The 14627-nt window shown below is 30.6% G+C and overlaps 1 long non-coding RNA gene across 1 annotated transcript; it reads left to right on the top strand.

The window, feature by feature from the left end:
* Positions 1-11170: 11170 nt before the first annotated feature.
* LOC132752213 (uncharacterized) lies at positions 11171-13298 on the top strand. The gene is made up of 2 exons (XR_009628784.1): positions 11171-11530; positions 13209-13298. It is a non-coding gene; the product is annotated as an uncharacterized LOC132752213 (long non-coding RNA).
* Positions 13299-14627: the final 1329 nt, after the last annotated feature.

The raw sequence follows: 14627 nt of genomic DNA, 5'->3' as shown, positions 1-14627 counted from the left end.
CACCAGACTAGAAAGAACTTAATCAAGAAATAGTTTTGTACAAAAGTTTTCTACAACAAGTGCTATAAGAATGCAAGTCAAGCGTATATTCAATAACAATTTTTATCATTACGTTTGTATCTTAATAATATCACAATTTGTTATTTATTCGTGAAAAAAGAGTTATCACTGTGTTTCCAGATTTTTATAATTGATAGAATTAAAAAGGATAACTTTCTTATTTATAAAATAAGATTGAAGCATCAGGTTATACCTTGAACAAATCATAAGCAAAAACAGCTAAACATGAAGATTTTTCTAACATTGCAAAATTATTAAACTACGAGCATATCTAGATATAGAATCTGCTTACTCAGGATTTTATATTTTCAAACTAAACAATAGGTATAAACTGTATAGTGGTTATTCCCCCACAGTATATTCTAATAAACAATACTGTTGAACTTGCTCATTTCTAACGCATGAGACAAACCATGGGATATTTGATGCGTTTGTTACATTTAAGACGACCGTGTATATTTTGTTTAATTCGCTACCTGCTGGAACCAAAGGTCATCAGCCTTTGCTACCAATATAGAGCTCCCACTTTTATAGCTAAGTTTTTGTGGTTTAACATTAAATTCCCTTAAATTTTAAATTGACTTCCGAATTCAAAGCAGGACAAATCCGTAACATGAATTTATCAGGGTAAATTTAATATGTCTTTTATCTAAGAATATTTATGAAATCAGTTTACTGTTTTTGAAGAAGTAGAATAATTAAATTTAACTAGATGTGAATAGCCTAAGAGATTAATTTGAATTGTATTGATACAGTTGGTGGCGGGATATACGAGTGCATATCTATCACGTGACATGTCACCGGCATGGTTATATCCGCATATCCCAACAACAATCCCTGTAACGTACAAACAACAATAATAATAAATGATAAAAAATGATGGTTAATTATTATCAATTTCTTGTAAAATCCCACTGTCTGCTTCAATAAACATGATCTGGATCAGCAAAGCATGCTGAACTTTTGTAAAATCCTATAGTTCAATTAACCGCATGACTTCCTTTAATTGATAGGATAAAATATTTTGAACATACTAAATCATTACATTGTGTATATTTTGTGTCATATACATTTTGCTTTATTCGAAGAAACATAGCTATATTTCTTTAATTCTTTTACTAAAAAGGTAACATTATATGATTTCCATAATCTTATGGTAGGTTATCGAAAGAGTTGTAGCATAAAATATTTCTGTTATCTAATACACATGACTACTGTATGTAAACAGAATAAAATGATGCAAAACATTTTTCCAAAATTCAAACACTCATTAGTAAACCACATTCAGCCAAGATATAGCTTTATAAAATTTGATTCATTTTTTATAAGTGTTAGATCATTCTTTGACGTGAAATTATAAAAAATCCAAACACAGAAAAACTTCTCTGTGTAAATTTATTATTTGATTTATTTAAGCTAGCCCTTAATATACATATAATACTTATGAAGTTGCCATTACAAAGAAGTCTGTTATAATAGTGGTTTATTTTAATTATCGTTATATATTATTATGGAATTAAACGCAGTATAACAAGAATTCCCCGAAGTCAACAGTCGGTGTCAGTTATGTTTTTTGTATGATTAATTATTACAGGCATTTATATTTCCGGTATTCCATGTTGAGCAGGCCTTGGTAAGAGTATGCTACGTTATGCGCCAACAGTAGAGATCAAACGTGCGTTTATCTTGTGATCTGTCTGTAAACGAGGTAATACCGTCTAGAAGATGTTATACACCACCATCCTCGATACTTCATTATCTTCATGGTATTATTGCATCAGTATTACTTCTTTCTTGTTGTTTAAGCAAACTTGTCCATCACTTCAGGAACACAAACAATTTTTATCACATTCAGTTGGATTTGAAATTTACGCAGCACCAATAATTGGAATATATTATGTACTTTAAATAATTTTATAGATGTTTACTTCTTTATATACATGGTTGTAAAATATAGGACTTTGAAAGATCTTATTCGATTGAAAGAGGATATATGTAAATATGTAAAGTCAGACAGTTATCGCGTTTATAAAGCTTTGAGCTTGTTTTTCCACGTTAATTAAATGCATTAAAACTATGAAAGAAATTTTGCATGAAATTAAGAAAAGTTTTTGCTGAAGACTTAAGGCACTAATTTTATCAAATGCACTAAGTAAGTTACTTTCTCTTTGAAAAGAAAAAAAATAAAGTTCGAAATATCCTTGTCTCTTTCAAGATAAGACAAATATCCTAATTTTTGATTACCTAGTTGAGCTTGACTAGCTATTGACTAGTTATGTAACATAAGAGGTACAGATAACAGGTAAATAAATTCATGCAAGCTGTTCATAACATTAATTATCTTATATAGTTTATAATGTGTGATTTAAGTGTCAGCAGACAGCAGATGGTAACAAAGAAGATAACACCTTGTGTTTTTATTTGAATATTATTTGATGTATTATCTTTGTTTTTCTTTTATGTGAAGTATATTGAGCTGTAATGAAAATGTATGTAAACTAATAAATGAACGCTCAAAATACGGACATGAAAATATGACGTAATGATGATATTAACGTGCTTACTTAACAATTTAATATGATATTTAATATAATTTACAAACAGACTACACACGAAAGGGTATATATCATTGGACGACTTACCCAATATGATAATTATTGTAACAAAATATATGTTTGTATTAAACACATTGCTATTAATTATCAAAAAGTAAATGCAAGGAGGAGAGTTTGCAACTGACCAAATGTATTTTATTTAATTATTGAAGTAAATGTTAGCAGATAATTGATATGATTCCGACAATGTTGCTACGATTCGTGAGTTCCTAATAGTTGGGAAACTATTTATTAAAATAATGAATAAATAATAATGTTATCTTAAATAAACAGATCTGTTTTCTTTCATGTAACACATATACATTCTGAGAAAATTTCTTTTTGTTAATTTAAAGAAGAATTTCACATAATCTTCCTACTAGCAAACAATAATTGCTGCCGTCAGTTTATGTCAGTTTGAGTTTGCTCTAGAAATTGCCTCACTATCTTTTGTGATTATCCGGTGTCACGTCATTGTTTTTATTTAACAATTATGTGTTACTGTGACACGAAATATGACTATTTGTAAAGAAAACTTACATCCGGATCCATTTGTCTGTATTGTACATTTTGTACTGTCTTACGAGATTGTGAGAGTACTACATTACAGAATCAAATTGGGCATTACAATCCATTCTATACGTACTATCGTACAATACAGAATCAAATTAGGCGATACAATCCATTCTAAACATACTATCGTACAATACAGAATCAAATTCGGCGATACAATTCATTCTATACGTACTCTCGAACAAGTCATAAATGCAAGGAATTCAACTTCTAAATTATTAATTGAAAGTTACAAATAATCAGAATGTATGTCTTTGAAAAGAATTCTAGAGAAAAACTTTGATCTATGCATGTTGCAAAAAGGTCATTAAATATAGTTTCCGCCTAAATTACCCGATATTCTAACCCTACACTGGTGGCTGTAAATAGCTCAAGAAAAACAGAATGGTGCAGCTGCTGTCGCATTATAATTTCGTTATGTTACAAGCGTTCTTACCTGATCATTTAACCTGTCAGATTAAATAACTATCAACATGAATAAATTTTACAGGTTAATTTCTAAGATAATTTCAAACAACACATAGTTTCAAATTCCTTTTGGGTAGCAACTAAATGGCACTCTAAACCCCAGATACATTTGCTTAAATTCGAAGAGAAAACATTTGTTAACTTATAAATCGCTAATATTTACTTTTTATTAATTGCATCCAAAGTAATCAATTCGTATTGTAAATTAGGATATATGCTCGTAATAAAGTGACAAACAATTTGCTCTTGACAGTTGTTTTCATAACTTAATTAATCCTTATACAAGCATCACAGTGTTGTCTTACAAGCGACATGTTTTAAAGATAAACCAAACAAAAGCTTAGCTTTCAGATTGTCCGCAGCATCAAGTACATTTTGAAAAACCATGTGCTAAATCTTAATTGCATTTCATTCCGCATCCCTTTGTATTTTGAAAAACAAACAAATGAGGTAATTTATGATATCGTAAAATGATGTGGATTGGATGCGCGTATTTCATCTGTTATTAAGTTGTGTATGTATTTTGTGAGCATATAATTTGTATAATAAGGTGGATGGTCGAAGATTCTTCCTTGTCATCGTTTTTATCATTTTAAAGATTTTGGAATTTTGCGACTATCTATTGCATCTATTATCTATTGCATTTAGGAAAATCATCCTTACTTTGTGATAGGTTTTAGGTCTCATCGCCTATAGGAAAAACATCCTAACTTCGTGATAGGTTTTAGGTCTAATCGCTTAAAGGAAAAACATCCTAACTTCGAGATAATTTATAGGTCACATGGCATATAGGAATAACATCCTCACTTCGTAATAAATTATAGGTCTTATTGCATACGGGAAAAACATCATAACTACGTGATTTATAAGTATCATTCATCCTAACTTCGTGATAGTTTATAGGATCTATTCCATATAGCAGAAAAATTCTAACTTCGTGATAGTTTATAAATTTTATTGCAATTAAGATTTCCTAACACTAACGACAAGTTGTTCCTTCTAGTTTCTCCTTTTGGTGAAATTTGTCTACTGCTACTTTGTTTTGCGCAGATAAACTAAACCTTTCAGTAAGATCTCATGATTATAATATTGTCATGGAGTATACTTATGAACCAATACTTTTTATTTTGTTTAATTGCAATATCTGCTAACTTGGAGATACCTTAAGGAAAAGAAAATAGAAATAAGTAAATGAAATAGCAAACCCGTTAACTGGGTATGCACATCAAAGAGAAAATGAAAACAAAATGTGACATATAATATGTTCCTTAGCACATAGTCTTGCTTGAAAATAAATCTAAAATTTTGATTTTTAGGCACAAGAAAAGCATATAATCTAACAAATCGAGTTTGTACGTATTTACTTTTTAAAATCAATGTTAAAATTGGCACTTACAAAAAATGTTTAACTATTGAATACACTTTGTTTTGGGCTTTAAAAATAAAATGACAAAAAGGTCCCTTTTACTTGAGCAGAAACAAATAAACATGTTTCAGATGGTTTTTATATATGAAAACTCTCAGATTATTTGTTTATTCAGTGATTTTAAAATAGTTCCGATTTTGTATTTCTGTGTTACAAAAGTATGCAAAGTGGAATATCCAAAAAATTCCTGGGAAAAATATCTTGTCTTCATCAAGATTTTAGATGTTTGTTATCAAAACACATTTCAAAACACAGATATGAGTGTATTAATATTTTCACAAGCTGCATGTTTGCGATACTATCTCACCAGAAAGCGACATTATAATTATTGTAACAAAACCACTTGCTGCTTTTTTTAATGTATTTTGCACATCTTTTCCAGGGATGTCTTATCGTTTAAAGTTTGATACATGAGTTTCAAAAGTTTATGATACTTTTTTATAGTCGGTTTGACGAAATTAGAAATACCTTTCTTCAGTTGTAGGTTTTAAAGACAAATAGAAGTTTGAATAATCATTACCTAAAGAAATATGTTTTTAAAATGACGTCTTTTCACTAGCTGTCATATATTTAATCAACTTTTCCAAATCATAGCAACTTAATAGTATCATAATTTCGTTTTGTTTTGTACTTTCTTAAATTAAATGTTATTTTTCTTAACCAAGACTGAACACTAATAATATACCATTTTTGAGAACTTATTAAACGATCGCCATGGCAACAGACATTATAATTATCAGGGACGGTATAATCATTATTTGATAAGAGAATGAATTAAATGCCGCCATTGAATTTCCAAAATATATCACATAACATTCAACCAAGTATCTTGAAATATTTCCTGAAAGAAAACCTGTCAAAGAAGCCCTGAGAAAGAAACCGTTAAAAACACTGAAAGAAACCACGTAATAGAAATTCTATCATAAATAAAAAAATCTGTTTATTTTGTCTGAACAAGTTCCGGTGATAATTCAACAAAACCTATTAACAAACCTTTCAATGTTGACTTCCTTCAAATCCATAAGACTATGTTTCTTTCATTCAATATGAAATAAATATAATCAAAATGTTAGAACATATTTCATTAGTTAGATTCGTATAATTACTATGTTATTATTTAAATTTAAAAGGCAAAACAATAAGATTGAAATAAATCGGATTTAAACACGATGACTAAAATTTTACGTGACTGTTTAATATCGTTTTATCATGAATATTTAATCCAATGATGTCATTGTATTGTTTCATTCAGGCCATATTTCATTGTAAGATAATACGTAAAATAATTATAATATATGTCTATGAAATAAAGTCGGGCGGATGTAAGGTAAAAAGCACAAGAAAGATACTTAATCTTCATCATCAAACCTTTAAAATTTTGTTTGAACTATTATTGAACCATTAGTTACTACATATAACGCTGTATTATTCATACTGAATTGTGAACACAATATATATAAAGAGCTTTTTACATAAAAGCAAAGTAAGGATTTCTGACATTTCAAGAAATATAACGCCCACGTAGCGAAAATAAATTATAAACTTAACATATGAAAAACAATGTATGTAAAACAAAAGCTTTTTCAAACCATTCTTTTTATAGATGATGCTTAATTCTAAAATTCGACATCATCAATCATTTTACACCGTATTAGTTAATTTTAGTTACTTTTTCACACTTCCTGAGAGATCTAGGGTCAGGTGTATGTGCCAAATTACTTGTTTGAAAGCGATTTATATCAGCATCTTGAAAGAAAAGTATTATTGTATTGATATATAGCCAAAACATTGAACGGTACTCTATTTCAACGTTCGATGATTGATTCCATACACAATCTGGCATCGACCTTTTGTTCTAGTTTTGTAATTGATTTCAAATGTTCGTTTTTATAATTATATTCAATCTGAGAATATATTGTCAATTAACACGATATATGATGAAAACTGAGACATAAAAGTAGAATTTCTCTACGAGATATGTTTACTTTTTTCGTTACTATTCACCATGCATAATGCATAATATTATTTTCAATAATTGCATTGCACGTTTTCAAATTTGAACTTTAAATCATTTTGAGTACCAAATCATTATATAATAAACAAGGAATCGAAATTAGATCAGGATATTATCCATGTATTATTAAGAATTATAAGGTTGCAGGAAGGTGTGTCAAAAATATAAAGAAATTTCTTAAATAAAAACTTGGTGGTCACGGTGTCTCTAAATCCCATGCTTGTTTATGTCGATGAAAAAAGCAAAAAAAGCGGGAAAGTTCACCTCCTCCTTTAAAGTACACTTGTTTGCTATTCCTTTCATTTCTTACAAAATACATGTCATAAGATACAATAAAGAACTCGTATAGTGACTAAAAGCTTTCTGTTCATCATTAATAGCCGGGGAAAGGTTAAGCTTTGGGGATATATTATCACTGCTGTATTAAACCTATAAGGGTATTTAATAAAGATAATATACCACGATGCTGTTGCCATGGCAAATATGACTTAGAATATAAATGATAAATAGATAGCTGAGAGCAGCATATCGTAACATCCAGAGAAGATATGACGGAGAAATGAACAAATGTGGAAATAGTGTGTTCTTTTAATGATAATTTAATTTGATATATCTTTCTCTTACCGTTATAGCTTAACTGTGTACGACCGTTTATGAGAGATTACTCAACCTGTTGCTCTAAGTTGTTAAAGCTTGTTTGTACCCACGTATTAGCAGGGCAAACCCAAACTAGTCTTCATTTTGAAGAAAGTCGTTAAAAACAAAATATGCGACTGTATCTTATAATCAATGTCTTTGTCCGTTTATATGACTTAATGGAGTGAATTAATAATAATGCCATGTAGTTCTTCGCACTTATGCCCTCAACTGTTTGTGTTTGGTGTTGTGCTAAGCACTTTGTCGGTGGTCCTGTGTTGTTGGGTTTTTAATTTTGGATGTATTTATTTAAAAGCGCCCTTCATTGTTAATCCTTATTTACAAAATTATGATATTTAGTTTGGTTTTTGTTAAATGAAGATATAATGTTTTTTCAATCTAATTTCTTTAATACATATCCAAGCTAGCTTATTGTATGATAAGATTTCTGGCTATTATTACTGAACAAGTAAAGGCGTGCTTTTATTACTTTAAAGAATAACACGCATTTTGGTGTTTGTACATATATATTTAGGATTTAAAAGAAACCTTTAATCGTCATGTTTTCTTATGTCAGCACAATGAATAGAAGCTTTATATAGAAATTCAATTGTTTCATTATATTCAAAAAGTTTATCAATACCACATTCAAATAATAATCATTATAATTACGTAACCAATTAATCAACGAAACAATAATGAGAGCACAGTGGATATCTTGATTGAAGTTAGTAAATGTGTAAGATCATAGATGTGAATGTATACATTGTATAAGTACTAATGCTGTTAAAGCTGTCTCTATTTGTCGTGATCTGTCTCGTATATGAACAAAGTCAATATTCTGTCTGATATATTTGGAAATCTAGGTCAAATTAGTTACCTCAGGGATGATAAACAGTCTTGAGACCGCAAGTGACATGTAACCTAATTTTTACAATTCGTACAAAGTAACAACTTTGTTGTATTAGATAACGGCGGTAAATTTACGTTTCCTTAGAAAATTTCCGATACAATATGATCAATTGGCAAAGAGCATCAAAGTAATAAAACATCTAAATTTGCAAATACATCATTGCTATCATTTAAGATATTTTGTTTTTGCTGCTATGATTTACAAGTAAAATTTGGAATATATCTGTGTAATTATTGTGTTACAAATGATAACCTTTCAATAAAGTTCAAGTTAAAACTTTTGTTATAGAATTGTATTCGTTCTAAGAGATATAAAGATCAAAGATATTTTCCACTTTTTTTCTTCATAACAGTCTTGCCTTTTACTGTAAATTGAATATGGCTTTCAGAAAACATATTCCTATAACAAAGACAGAATAATCTCTTTGTGTCAATTTCTTTAAAGGAAATTATATCTTTGATGTTCATGACAAAAATGAGATTGCACATCAAAAAGTAAAGTCGACTCTGAATAATCGCGAGTCCTTCGGGATCATTGATTCTAGAAGTTTTAAGTGTTGAGAATTGAGTACCTGTCAAGCCGGTGCTAGTGGGGTGTGAATAGAGTTTTTGATTTGATTTAATGTGATTGTATATCATTTAATATTACAATATGATATATTTTATACAATTGTATACATGTCAGTAGGATGCCAAGCACGTATTTACATGAACAGTGCAATGTCAACTATAGTTTTTATGCTGGTTTTTTTTTCAGAATGCTGCATTCAATATGCAGACAACATGCAATATGATGAGAGCATTATAATGTTAAGAGGGCATACGCGGCATACAGTATGCTGCCTGAAACATTAAATATTCGAACCTAGTTCGAATTAATTTTTGAATACGTGCTTGACATCCTACTTATATTGACATATTGGAATCTACATTTGTATACTACATTTGTAGTTTTGTCTTGCCGTATCACAAGCTTTCTATCATTCATCCCAGTAATATCATTTTATAGATAAATGCATTTCTCCGATACTTTATTCCCTAAATTGGCTAATAATAAAGTTTCATAAAACGATATATTTATTCTTTGTGTATAATATGTCTGATAAATGATAACATTGATCAACCTGAGTGGGTGACCTAATACTTTACTACTCAATACAAACATTTGGTCTAAATTGGTCAAGAAAGTACCAAAAGTAAGGATATATTGACTTTTCATATAAAAAGACGTTAAAACTAAAGAAAATATATTTCAGTTGTCAGTTAGTTTACTACATTTTGAGGAGAGACAGTTCGATACCTTGCTGAACAAGTTGCGAATACACTTTGACATTGTATAACTCGTGATCCATCAGCAACAGACTCATCTAGCTAACACAAAAACTCTTACAGTAAACTATCAGTTTCATCTAATCTTTTAAAATCAACGTATCAAAAGAAAGCAGACTCATTTTTAATCGATTCATTTAAGAACTTTTAGGACGAGAAAAAAGTATGACATTTAATTACGTAATATCTACGAGGAAAATCTTTTATATTGTTATTACTATATCTATTTAGAGACGTAACCACATCTATCTTTATAGTCAGGAAATACTGCTGTGTAATTGTAATACCTTTCGTACCATTCGTACCATGTGGAGATGATATTGTTATTACAATTACCCCTAACACTTATTGTTGATATCGTTTATACTGTACAAAACCCATTATGCTAAGTGTAAAACGTCAAATACTGTTTGCATGGTAATTATAAATGATGCTTATAGTCATGTTTATTGTCATAGGAATTTACCTCTACAGTATAATACTATCATGGTATAACTATACTTGAACCTCGATGAGTTTGCTGAATGAATTTGTAGTTTGTATCTTTATATTATATCACGTAAACATTCTACTCAACACCTGAACAAAACTGAGCATACAACTGTTAGGTTAATAATGAATTTCTTAACGTTTTACTAATTTGCTTTTCGGAAGGTATTTTTAAGAAATTCATATAGATATAGTTATACATACATTTCCTTTCAATGAATATGTATTAGATTATAGTCAAGGAATGCTTGAAAGATCTGTAACACATTTTGCACGTCATTTTATAACAGTTTGATACAGATCGCAACGGCACCATAATATGATTAACAAAAACAAATGTCATACGTTTAGGTAGCACACCACAGTAATGTAAGCCACAGCTTCGAATGGCCAGGGAGGATTTCTTGGATATAGTGAATATTCTGGATTTAAATGACTGGTTGTCTTTAAAATGCATTTTCAGCATAAAATTTGTTTTTGTGACATCTAATATGATCACTGGCAAATTCGAAAACATGGCCAGAAATCACATGCTGTTGATTATGAATGTCAAGGCCGCCATTTTTTGTAAACATTGCTTTTATACAGCATGCACGGTAAAAAAGAAGTCATTTTACAGGGGGGGGGGGGGGTACAAACTTTTAGCAGTAGCAAAAAATCTACCTGGTTGAGGACTAGTTTGTTTGTGATATTTTGCATGTATAGGGAGTTGCTAAAGCAGAGACGGTGTTCCTTTAGCCTGTATATTTGCAGATATTTTTTGCCAGAGGGTCGAAATGTGTTGTTTTGGGTCTCGGGCCACTGTAGTTTTTGGGCTTCAACGGAATGAATTGCAAATTTTTTGACTGCCTGCCTATTGCAGATGGGATAATTTCTTTGTAGATTTGCAATCTTATGTCATATATGTTCTCAACAAAATGTGTTTTTCTTTTTCCAGGTTGTGTAGTTTGGTATCAGAATTATTAGACGTATTGCTTGTAGGACATTGACGGCAGGAACTTGAAATTAACTGTGGAGTGCTACCTTAAGGTAAAATGATTTTTTTTTCAAACCTTGTTTTTTCGCATTTAACTTTGTGTAAAGGCTTTACCATGCACACTGACCAAAATGATGGTGAAATTTCATAAAAATATTTGTCACAGAGCTTGAAAGTTAGGTTTAAAAAGGGGAGGTAACTCAAATACATGAAAACCTAAATGTGAAATGTATGAAAGGTGCTGTGTCTGCCATGTGTCTTAAGTCATAATGACTACTTATTCCAGGAGAGACAGCTGTGGGAGAGTGAAAATATTCACATATAGAGCTATTCGGTTGATATTTTCCTGATTTTCCAAACTTTTTTTGGTGGAAAAAGGCATGTTTTTTTATTGCATTTCAGCTGTACATGTAGAATATGGCCATCGGGCGTGTTCCATGTGATGCGAAATATTTGTGCGAAGGGATATGTTTGCTTGAAATCATTTACAGGTGCAAATGGATGTTAAAGCTAGGTTTTCGGGTTAGATTTTGACCATTTTGGAGTTGGGCATGCGAGATTGAATAGTCGGAGAATTTGGTTTTCAGGGTGTCGCTTGGTGAATTTCGATGCCCAAGGCGACCAACATTGATAGATCTACAATGCTCAGAGGGCCATGATAAGTGCTGTGTCTCTTTGAATTTGACTTTACATAAAACCTTTATGAAAATTGTGCATGCTACTTGGACTTTATACTGTGCAGGATTGAAAAAAAAATAGCACATTTTGGTGTCTGGCAAGAACATAATCTGTTGTATTTTTGCCTTATATGAAGCATGAAGCCATATATTCTTAAACTGTATGCCAATTTGTTGAATATTTCTTTCATATTAGATGTAATAAGGACATATTTGAACATTTTGATTGTATAGATGGTATAAGAACCAGATTGTGTACACTTTACATTGGGAATACTTTCTTATTCTACATGTACTGAAAAAGGCTTGCCGAGGGCTGAAAATGGGATGAACAGCATAGTTCATTTAAGGCATAGATAATGAAAAAAACAAACAATTCCCAGCAAAAATTTTCATTTTGTTTATTGAAATATGCATGAATTTGTAGAAAAAGTCCATATAAAGGTCATCAATCAATGTTATGATGCCCCTTAAGGTAGCACACCACAGTAATGTAAGCCACAGCTTCGAATGGCCAGGGAGGATTTCTTGGATATAGTGAATATTCTGGATTTAAATGACTGGTTGTCTTTAAAAATGCATTTTCAGCATAAAATTTGTTTTTGTGACATCTTAATATGATCACTGGCAAATTCGAAAACATGGCCAGAAATCACATGCTGTTGATTATGAATGTCAAGGCCGCCATTTTTTGTAAACATTGCTTTTATACAGCATGCACGGTAAAAAGAAGTCATTTTACAGGGGGGTACAAACTTTTAGCAGTAGCAAAAAATCTACCTGGTTGAGGACTAGTTTCTTTGTGATATTTTTCATGTATAGGGAGTTGCTAAAGCAGAGACGGTGTTCCTTTAGCCTGTATATTTGCAGATATTTTTTTGCCAGAGGGTCGAAATGTGTTGTTTTGGGTCTCGGGCCACTGTAGTTTTTGGGCTTCAACGGAATGAATTGCAAATTTTTTGAGTGCCTGCCTATTGCAGATGGGATAATTTCTTTGTAGATTTGCAATCTTATGTCATATATGTTCTCAACAAAATGTGTTTTCTTTTTCCAGGTTGTGTAGTTTGGTATCAGAATTATTAGACGTATTGCTTGTAGGACATTGACGGCAGGAACTTGAAATTAACTGTGGAGTGCTACCTTATCAACGTTGTCCTTGACCTAAGCTTTATTATCCAGTAGAAACCTTACGATATCTTTTCAAATATATCTTATAGAAATAGAAACATTTTTATTATTAAAACGTTTCGTTGATAAATGATAACATATTTCAACAAACCCTTTTAAACGCTTAAAGTTTGGTTGCGTTTGAAGACACATTGAAACTTGAAACGACATAAGACCACATACCAGCTTTATTGAAGGATGAAAATATCTTCTTAAGAGTGCCATTGACCTTTTGTAAGGTTACTAAATACCAAATGCATTTATTAACCTAAATGTAGAGTGGGAAATATGTAATACAAATATAATTGTTATGTTGTTTTTGGGCAAAATAGATTTGCCCGTTTTCATTCAAACATGAGTTTGCTTATGAATTGTTCCATACACAGCTCGCATGATCATCGCTACACCATACACATATTCACGTAAGTTGATATTTGACTCATGTGAGTGATTTTAAAAGTCATTAAGATGATGTTGACTGATTTTGACAATGTAATACTATTTAATATATACATGTTTTGATATACGAGGATTATAGGATCATTATAAGAAACAGGACTTAAATTAAAATTTGACCTGCATTCGGCCTTTCTGCAGTAAAATCCAAATTGTATACATTAATTTAAATAGGCAAACATGGTAAACAATATAAATACTGGTATATAATTGCAATAGCAAAGAAGTTACAGTCCATAAAACATATGAACTTACTAAAACGTTGAAACGTGAAAGTGTTCAGTCTTACAATTGTATAAAATTTGGAACCACTGACCAAGAATCAAACAACAACAACAACAACAAATACTAAAATAACCTACGCGTAGTTTTTTAAACAGCACTATCTAATTAATGTCTAACCACTTACCACTCTCACCCTAAAACCAAAAGCTTTAAAGCCCAAATTTTATTTTTAATTTTTTGGGGTTTTTAGGGTTTCCCAATTTTTTGGGCCCAAAACTTGGGTTTTAAAAATATCAAAATCATAGGGTTAAGCGCGGGGTTTTTTAAATTTGTTAAAGAAAAATGATGAAGCCAAAAAAATAAAAGCAAAACAAAATTTTTTCCCCTAAAGGTTTTTGTTTAAAGGGCTGACATTCTGCATTATTCTGAAAAGGGAAATTAGACAGAACTTATAATGAAAACCAAGTGAAATTTTGAAAAACCCATAGCTCCCTAATTTGTTGGGCTTTTTACAAGATAAAGATTCACGTACCTATCTGATTGATCTGAAGGAACACAGTATTTTCACTTATTGAATTTGCAATTTAAGCTGATAGAAATGTTAAACTTTACCTTATTGTATAGC

The sequence above is a fragment of the Ruditapes philippinarum genome, unplaced genomic scaffold, assembly GCF_026571515.1.
Source record: "Ruditapes philippinarum isolate M1 unplaced genomic scaffold, ASM2657151v2 ctg2645_1_1_1_1, whole genome shotgun sequence".
Taxonomy (NCBI): Eukaryota; Metazoa; Mollusca; class Bivalvia; order Venerida; family Veneridae; genus Ruditapes; species Ruditapes philippinarum.
Note: the sequence above shows the minus strand (reverse complement) of the source record. Positions and strands in the feature narration are given on the sequence as shown.